The following is a 10,651-nucleotide window of genomic DNA, read 5'->3' as shown; positions in this document are numbered from 1 at the left end:
GTATCGGTGCCGTGAGTGGTATATGGGTACAGTGTGTCAAGTGCCGTATTGATAATGCGATGCATCAGATCATGTACGGAACGGAATGTGCAAAGTTTCGGGACTGAGTTTGAAGGAACTTACTGAGATATCGTAAATGGCCAACAGGTCGATACTCCTCTGCAGCATCCCCATCACCGAGGCTGTCAGCTCCAGGGCCTGCCCAGTGTACTCGATCGAAGCCTGCAAAAGTGTTGAAGTCATTAGTATTCCGCAGAATATCAAATGACATGAAATGAAATGAAATGACTGTACAGAATGCAACATATAGCACATACCGGGGTTGAGCGGCGAACTTCGACGAGCTCATGATCAGCTGGAGGAGGAGCGATGGGTATCTGATAAGTCTCCCCACCATGTCCTCGGCATGTCATGGTGGTGGGCAGCTTTGGCCACCCAACTCCCTGTTCCCTCCGGGACCCACTCCTGTCACGGGCCTGAGTCGGCCTCGGTGCTCCTGCTCCTCTCACAGGCGCTGTAGGCCTCTCCCTCTCAACTCGATGAGCACCGGTCAGAGGCCGTATGAGATAAGCCTGGATGAACTCGGTGTAATCGCCCTCGTCTCTGAAGAAGTCAGAGTCCCAGCCAATTGTATAGTCTATCATCTCCTCCAAGGTGTACCTCTCGGTAGCCCTTGTGTGGGTGGAAGGTGGCCTCGGGACTATCTGCTCAGGCAAACCGAGAGTTTTCCGTAGGAATCGTTCTCCAAAATACCATGTCCAACAGACCGGACCCTCCAGCAGAATCCGAAACCGGGCAATCTCCCGAGCACCTGCATACTACTCTCTTACTATATCTGGCAACACGACCCAGGGCTGCCAGGTGATATGCAAATGACAGGATATACAGTTTGTTATCTGTTATTGAAAGTACAATGTAAAACAAAGCTTAAATAAATTGTAGTGTTCGAAATACCTCTGTTGCGGTAATGGTATCGAAATATCTGCGGAAGAACAGGAAAGACTCCCGCGGCCTCTGCTCACACCTCACATTGTACCGATGAGAGTATGGGACAGTGGGGGGGAATCTCTATATTCGGTACTAGAGCAAGCGTCGGAAAGTAGGCATACACCCACAACTATAGAGTGTAACAGGGTAACAATGAGTATGCTTATCAGATAAAGCAGAAATCAGAGAATGTGTGTAGTGTATTGTGCAGTGTACAGTCTGTGTAAAGCAAATTGTGTATGCAGTGTGTGTGGTGTACAGATAGTGTAAAGCAGAATTGAAAAGCAGAAGGGAAGGTGTACCTCCCAGGCTTGCCAATAGCCTCCGAGCAGGTGTCCGTTGCGGTGAGAGAATGAACTCATATATCCGTAAAGTGTGACCAAGCTTGTGCCACCCCAATCGTAGCGCCAAATCCTGGTCACGTCCACCAGTGCGCTCAGCAAATAAAGGGCAACAGTGTTCGCCCGATCGGCGAAGAGGGTGGTCCCCAACAAGAACATAATGAAACCTCGAGCATACTGCTCCACCTCCTCGTGGGTCGCTAGCGCCTGTACTCTAAAATGGTCCTTGAACCAAGAATACCTCACAAACCCTGGTCGGGAGAGAGGTGGCCGAGCGCCAAGCACGTAGATCTGGCCGGCATCCCACTTGTCCATGTCAGTGTCGAAGGGAATCAGATCACCCCCTACTCCAATGCCTGTGAGCATAGAGAGGTCAAAGGGGGTCATCGTCGTCTCCCCTACAGTAGAAAGGTGGAAGGAATCGGGGGTGTCCCACCACCTCTCCACCAGTGCACCAAGAAGGGGCCTACTCGCAGTGAGGCGCGAGAGTCCCATGCAGAAGACGTCGAAGCTAGCTTGATCAACAATGTGGCGAACTGTATTGGGCAACTCCATATACCAACCGCAGGCAATGTTGTTCCCATACCCCTGAAAGGCATGGAAATCTCCCTGTGTTAAAAAACAAACAGATGCGATGCAGTATTAGATATACAGTGTTTGAATGCGTTCAGAGTTGATGAAAATGCAGTGTGTGTGCATGTGCTCGAGTTGACAGAAATATCGTGTGTGAGTGTGCTCATGATGAACTAAACATGTGATGTATCAGTGTGTTTGGGTTATTCAGTTAAAGAACAGAATCGACTATCGAAGTTGTATGTCCTACATTGCAGAAAATAAAAGAGGGGAAGAGCATACTTTAGCGGCACCGAAGGATAGATACAACTCCAGCTCGCGTAATAGGAGCTCTAATGGCGCACCTCGCGTGTAGCTCCTGAACTGACGGATGCTATCAAGAGGCAGTATGTGTATCGCCGACCGGTATGTCGCCGGGTCGAACGGTCGGACACTGAGAGGTAGGAGCTCGACCTCAGGGTCTGTGTCCATCTCTGGGGGAGTCCCACCCCATGGAATGTCGTATTCCATCTCAAGAAGAGTGCAAAAATGGTCGAGAGTGTGAAAAACGGGTGAAAATGCAAAAAGTCAACCCAAAAGTCAACCCCGAGGGTGAAAAATGGGAGAAATGGTCAGAGTGTGGGAAAAGGCACGAAGATCGAGGTAAACTTGGGGGAAACAAACCCCAAGTGGTGGAAATCAAGAATATGGCACCGGAAACATGTTTCGTTCGGTTCAAAGTGTGTAAAACGAAGAGGGTTTTGCGAATCGAACGTCGCGGGAGGCTCAAAAACAAGGGAAAAGCTCGGATCTAAGGGTGGAGAATGACCTAGAGTGAGAGAGCAAGGATTTTCGGCAAGGGAGGAGTAAGGAAATAGGGTTTGAGGCCTTATATTTAAAGACCAGAGGCAAAATGTCGAAATTGCCCCGAAATTGCCATTTTTGGCCGATCGGCCAAATTATTAGCCAATCGGCTAAATTTTTGGCCGATGAACTCTGTTTATGGCCGATGGATGGCCGATGGCCTCCCCTTGTGGTCGATGAACCTCCAATACCCTTGTTTGGGTCAGCTTTGTTGATTGATACCTTTATCTCTCAAGACAGTGCAAAGAAATACACTTTTGAAGCTTAACCGGCCTTCGTGTTGACCTCGAACCATGTCTTCCGTGTGCGGCACTTGATACGCACGAGGTGTATCCTTTTTTCGTGTCCTTTTGTATATTGTGAGATTCGAAAATTGCCTTGAATATGTCGCATTACAATGTTTTGTCATGTTTGTAATAAGCGCGCTTATTATATGTCTTTTCACTCTTGCATTGAGCATGCCTCGTCTTGTTTTGAAGTTGCATCTCAACATCGCGAATAACATACCTCTATCATTCTTGTATTGTCGTGCACATCTCTTTTGCATTGTTATACACATTGTATGCGTTGTCTTGTATGCTTTACTTACATGTGTTTATGCCTCTCTTGCATTGTTATGCACATTGTATGCATTGTCGCATATGTTTTACTTACATGTGTTTATGCTTATCTTCGCATTGTTACACATTGCTTGCGTTGTCGCACATGCTTTACTTACATGTGTTCATGCCTTCCTTACACACATTGTATGCGTTGTCGCGCATGCTTTACTTACATGTGTTCATGCCTTCCTTGCTTTAGACATTGCTTGTGTTGTCGCGCGTGCTTTACTTACATGTGTTTATGCTTATCTTCGCATTGTTACACATTGTATGCGTTGTCGCATATGCTTTACTTACACGTGTTTATGTTTTTCTTCGCATTGTTATACACATTACTTGCGTTGTCGCGCATACTTTACTTACATGTGTTTATGCCTCTCTTGTTACACATTGTATGCATTGTCGCGCATGCTTTACTTACATGTGTTTATGCTTTTCCTCACATTGTTATATACATTGTATGCGTTGTCGCGCATGCTTTACTTACATGTGTTTATGCCTCTCTTGCATTGTTATACACATTGTATGCGTTGTCGCGCATGCTTTACTTATATGTGTTTATGCCTCTCTTGCATTGTTATGCACATTGTATGCGTTGTCGCGCATGCTTTACTTACACGTGTTTATGCCTTTCTCGCATTGTTATGCACATTGTATGCATTGTCGCATATGCTTTACTTACATGTGTTTGTGCACCCCATGGCTCGTGTTGTCACGCATGTCATTCTTGCATTGTTATGCCCCTTTCTACCCGCGTTGTCATGCACACTTCAATTGCATTGTTATGCACCCCGCGGCTTGCGTTGTCGCGCATGCCCTCTTTGCATTGTTATGCATCCCACTCGGCTTGCGTTGTCGCAGATGTCCTCCTTGCATTGTTATGCTTGTTTCAAAATTGCATTGTTGTGCATCGCACTTAGGTTGCATTGTCATGCACCCCTCCGCATTGTTATGCGTCACACTTAGGTTGCATTGTCATGCACCCCTTCACTTGTGTTGTCATACATTTTTCACTTGCATTGCTATGCATGTTTCTAACGATATTGTACCTGTTAAGCTTCTTTCTTATGCAAGCACGATATTGTATGTACGGTTCATTTGGAGCTGGCGCGACCAGACGAACCAGACGGTATTGTATGTACCCTGCGTAAGACGTAGCGAGAATTGTATAATTCTTTTACATCCTTTCTGCATGAAATACAGTTTGATTCTTATTTGTTTGCTTAAACTGTTGCATGTTATGATTCATTATAGCTCTCTTTGCATGACCATAAGTTATGTTCGGCATCATGCATGTCACTTGCATCTCGTCCCTGCCTGCGGGCACATATCTTTGTTGTCTCGTTTGTTTGTCTAAGTCTTCGGCCTTGTCAAAAATGGGTCGTCTCTGGCCTTTGACATTCACTCCCGTCATCTTATGACTTTCGAGTTCTGTCAAAGAGGGGCAACTATAGACACCCCATTTTTTACCGTCCTCAAGACTTGGACGTCATCATTTGAACACTCAGTGATCATCCATGCCCGTGTTCGTTTTGAGTTTCCGAAGGTCTCAGCTGCGTGCCTTGCCTTAGGATCTCTCAACTTGTTTGTTTTGTGCTTGGTTGTGGACCAAGGACTTGTGTTTTTTCTTCTGAGGGAAGAGGGTGGCTTGTTGGCCATCCCCTCAACCTATCGGCTAAGGCTTTGTGCCATCGGCCATAAGTGTTGGCCGATCGGCACTCTTTTTGGTCGATCGGCAATATTTTTGAGCCGAGACCTTTCCATCTGCTTTTTGCAGATATTTTGTGCTAGCTGTGACAACTGGTGGGCATAATTCTTATCCTCCATACACGTGTATGGAGGGATTGCATTCAAGACTCAAGCTTGTTCAACAAGCTTGAGAATTGAAATTCTATAAGAAGGGAGCCTCCTCTCCCTTTCCAGAGGTTCTAAGAATTTGATATACAAGTTCTATATCTCTCTCTCTCTCTATATTTCCTCTCTCTCTCTCTCTCCATATTTAACTTTGTTTGTGCTCAAAAGTGTAAATCCTTCACACTATTGCACACAAACACCTACTAGAACACCATCCTTTTGTTGCTAAGGTACTGAGGAGTTGGTTTTAGTGTTCTTGGACTGGTTTTAGCTCAGAAAAGGTGCTGGAGTTGTGTTCTTGAAGGTATTCTTCAAGGGTGAGTCAACTACCTTTTAATCCCTCATTTTGGCTTAAGCTTTTAGACCTACTTGCATATTGTTTTAAGCTTAACTCTAAACTACAAAAAGTTCTAATTTTTCATGCTTGTGATGTTTGTTTTAGGTCACTTTTTGGTTGGGGGTGGTCTACCCCCTCTTAGGCCTTGTTTGGCCTTGTTTTGAGCCATCCCTTTTGGCCCTTGTTCTAACCTTTGCATGACCGTTCTACCACTAAAATCTAGAGGATTTTTAGTGGTGGAAAAGTGGTTTTGGAGTCTTGAATAGGAGAGGGACACCCCCCTCTCCGTGTGTCTCATATGCTAGTATTAATGGCTCATAATGGTAGCATGTTTGCTTAGCTTGTTTTGGCTCCATTTCAGAAAGTATTTGGTGTTATTTTTCCATGTTGTACCTCTGTCTAAAGTTGGCTTGATGATCTCTTGCATGCACCATACACTTGTAGAGCAATATTGCATGCTAGCGTAACATGCATCTTGTGTTTGGACCACCTTTTTTGCATGTTTTGGCTCAACTCCAAGGAGCTTTTAGCCTTGTTTTACCATGCACTAGCTCTGATTTGTATTGTCTTGGTCATGCATGCACTGTTTTGTATAGCCATGGTTCAATCTAGCTTGTTAGCTTTGAGTGTCCAAGTCATTGGCATGCATTGCTTAGACCATTTTCATGATTTGGCATCATTTCATATGTGATTTCAGTCCATGTAGTGTAGCCATACACTTGCATTTGTCATCCTTTCCCATGCATTGGGAGGTTGGTGTTTTATGCCTCAAGAATGGATCATTGTGCATGCCATCATACTTAGGCTTTTGGGATGCCATCTCAATGAGTTTTGGGTTTATTTTGACATGCCATAACTCTGATTTTTATTGGGTAATTCATGCCATGTTTGGTTTTGCTAGGTGTAGTGCAATCATCCTTTTTAGCCTTGTATGCGTCATGTTTTGTGCTCACCTTTCTAGCACGTTTTGGCCTCTTTCCCTGCATGTTCTAGCCTTGTTTTGGCCTGCCTTAGGACTATTTTGGGTCACATTGGCCCTTTGGGGCTTGGTTGATATGGCCTTAGTGCAAGTCCCTTTGCTAACCTTGGGCTTTGAGCCCCTTGATATGCTACACTTGCATTATTTGGTTGATTTTGCATCATTCCATGCATGATTTCAGATCTTATGTTGCTATCACATATCCATGCTTGTCACTCTTTAAGTGCACTTGAGAGTTGCATCTTTATGCTTTAGTCCTTGAGCCAATTGGCATGCATGCTTGTCTTTCCTTTTCATGCTTTTCATACCATCATTTCAGCACTTTTGGCCACTGATTTGAGCATGGCTGAGGTCAACCCATTTTGGTTTAAGTCCATCTTTGCATGTTGTTGCATGCTTGTCACATTGCATGTTGTTTCATGCTTGGTAGGTTGCATCTTGTTGTATGCTAGTCCATCTTTGCATGTTGTTGCATGCTTGTCACATTGCATATTGTTGCATGCTTGCTAGTTTGCATCTTGTTGCATGCTAGTCCATCTTTGCATGTTGTTGCATGCTTATCCATCTTACATGTTGTTGCATACTTGTTAGATTGCATGTTGTCACATGCTTGTTGTTGGCATTGTTGTTGCATGCTTGTTACATTACATGTTTTTATTTTGCATACTTGGTACATTGCATGTTTGCATGTCTAAGTTGCATTGCCTTTTGCATGCTTGTTACATTACATTTGGCATGCTTATGTTACATTGCATAGCATCTCCATGTTGCATGCATTGCATGGTGTTTGGTTTCGGGTGTCAAACCAAACACAAGGAACGAGGGACGTTTCATACTTGAAGTGATGAAACGCGCCTCAATCCTCGGTCGCCGATACTCTTGATTTAACATGATAGAGTTTAAGGCACTTATGTGTTTTTGTGCATTTCATTCACATTGAATTGTGCAACTCGGCCCCTTTGGCCATCATGCATCGAAATGCGTGATTGATGGCTCGAGAGTCGAGCACTACACTCTGTAACAAGTCCGCGAAGGGGCCTCGCTGCCGTTCGGACTCTCGATTTTGTTACGGTTCTAAATCTGAATCAAAGAGTCCAAATCTGGCAAATCGTTTTGAGAAACAGATTTGTTTGAAAAAGTAGTGCCAAACATGGACTACTTTGCCAGATACAGAGTCGCCACCTAAATATTTTTTAATGGGGAAATTTAGGAAACCCTGACTCGGTGCCGAAGGCCACATGTCCGTCATCACCGGAGTTGTCTCGGCTCGAGAGCTTGGGTACGATTGGGGAAGGTCAACTATGAGCACCCCCTTTCGCCCGGTCCGAAGACCGGCCTCTACTAACCGTGATATTCTGTTTTGAAAACGTTTATGTATTCTTATTCCGATTATTATCCTAGAATTACTATGTTATGCGCGTAGCAAACAAGTATAGACTAGATTGCCTAATTTGGAAATAAGCATTGCATATCCGTTTGTTTTGGAAAATGTTTTGGATTTGCTACTCGCAAGTAGGCTAAAATGCGAATTTCAACGAGTTTTTCCAACTCAAACAATCCAACCTTCACCCACAGGCATTCAAAATAGTTTATCACATAAGCATCTAGCCACATGGTAAACATGCTGTCATGTTAACATTCACACGCATGCGAGATGCTAAAACGAAAATACTTACATCGTACTCTGTGCCAAAACAATAAACTAGTTAGCAAACATGCGTGTCCTAGTTCATGTTAAATTGCCTAATGCAACACATACAGGATGCAATTTAGATAGGCTCGGTTAACCTAAGCATGGCATATGTAATGCGATCAATTATCACATATTCGATTTGTAAATTGAAGTACAAATGCAGTTAGCGTGATATACCGAGCCTAATGCATGCAGTACAAATGCATGAATGCACGCATGCATAGCATAAGGTATGCTAAATTAAACATGTCCAAATCTACCATCATAAGCAGGCAAATAAAATGGAAGAAAGACGTCAGGTTGGAAGACATACACACACTCACGCACACTTATTACATAATTGTCCTCACTCGGAGGGTACAAATAAATATTACAGTCCCAAATAATAAGCAAATAAAATTATTACAGAATTTCTAATTAATTAAAAGAAAGGATGCAAAAGAAAGAAGAGGGTGGCCGCAGCCTCTGCCTCGGGATGCGCAGATGATGCATGCTCAGAAATCGGCTCGCCCGAAAAACGCGTACCGTCCCCCTGCCACCTCTGTTTGTACTGCCCTGTCTCTCTGAAAATTGCCAAAACTCCAGAACAGGTTCCTTGCATGTTGCAGAGAACCACCGGCCAGGCAGAATTCCCACCGGCAGTCTAGGATTTCCATCGGCATTATTTTGATTTACCGGCCATTCAAAGATTGCCGGCCGGCACTGAATTCTGCCGGTCGGCAGAAACTTCCTGCAAAAGACAGTTTTGACAGCAAACAGAGAACAGACAGTGCATGGCATGGGGTTTTCAGGCACATGTGAGCATGGTCATGCTTCCTATCATGCTTTGAACTCAAGGAAGCATGACCTTCGATCCTCGAGCCATCAATGGTGCATGATAGCCCAAGGGATCAAATTTGCCACTTGATGTAAGGATGCATGCAACAAACAAAATGGGATCCAAAGCCTTATCATGTCGAAGTCAAAGACCCCGGCGACCGAGAGTTAAGGCGTGTTTCATCACTTGTAGTATGAACACTCCTTAATACTCACACTTGGTTTGACACCCCAAACCAAGCAATGCAATGCATGTTATGCAAACATGGTTCAAATGCAACATGATGCCAATTATTCAAGTCATGGCAAATGTTATGGAACTATCATGACAAATATGCAATGCTAAGCATGCAAGGTGCAAATGTGATGCAAACATGGACCAATTTGCCATAAAATTAGCATGGGACTACACATTAATGAAACAATTATGCAACAAACATGAGACAAGCATGCAAGAGGGCCTTAAAGTGATAAAGGTGTAGGCCTTAATTCACCTCAAAACAGTACCAAAAGTGCTCAAAATGATGGACAAACTCTCATGTTAACATGCAAGCCAATAGACCCAAGGCTAAGGCACCAAAAGGGCCACTTCATTTCCAACAGCAAGACCAAATCATGGCATGGTTTAGACAAGTAAAAACAGAGTTTTTGCAGACAAAATAGGACTCCAAACCCTCCTAATATGGAAGCCAAAATGACTCCAAAGGAGTGTATGCACCAAGGCTCAAATGTAGGCATAAAAGGGTACACCGTCAAGGCACAAAAGGAACGACGAATGCAAGCATGCTAGCATGATTTAGGGGCTGAAATAACATGGCAAACAACTTCAACTCATTAAAGTGGACCAACTAAGGCATGCTTGTGACTCATATACTTGAGGGCTCACAAGCCAAAACGCATAGCAACCATATCAAACATGTCAAACATGACCAAATGGATAACCAACAGACTTTAAGCATGGAAAAATAGTGCTAACATCTTCATGGAACCAAGCCAACACATGCAAAAATCATGGCCTAATCATGAGGTGCACTTCCAAGCTAAATGGAGCAATGCAAAGCAAGTACTACAAGCATATAAGGAGGCACAAATCCGGCCAAAAACAGAGGTTACATATGACCTAAAACATCCAAAAAACTTCTGAAATAAGGCTCAAGATGATCAAACATACATGCTACCCTTTTAGGCCAAAATGTAAGGAAACAAGATAATGAAGGGAGAGGGGTGTCCCTCCCCTATACAAGACTTCAAACCACCTTCTTTATCACTGAAAATCAACTGGTTTTTAGTGGTGAAAAAACCAACACACTCAAGCAAACAAGGCCTCTCAAAAGAAGCACAAAAGAGGCCAAATAAAGCCTAATAAGGTGAGTTTGCACTCAAACCACAAAACAACCTTAATGAAAGTTCTAAAGCATGAGAATACAAGCCTTTTTTATGTTATACACAAAAGCTAAATCAACAAGCAAGATAGGTAAAAGACTATTGCAAGTTTGGGGAATATAAAGCAAGATGCTCACCTTTGAAGAACCTTTGAAGAACAAATGGTCCAGCCCTCTTCTTTTGATCAAAATCAGTCCAAAAACTCAAGAATCAACCCCCCAAGTCTCTCAATCTCAGAGCTAG

Source organism: Camellia sinensis, chromosome 5 (assembly GCF_055761805.1).
Source record: "Camellia sinensis isolate YWXY chromosome 5, ASM5576180v1, whole genome shotgun sequence".
NCBI classification, from domain to species: domain Eukaryota; kingdom Viridiplantae; phylum Streptophyta; class Magnoliopsida; order Ericales; family Theaceae; genus Camellia; species Camellia sinensis.
Note: the sequence above shows the minus strand (reverse complement) of the source record.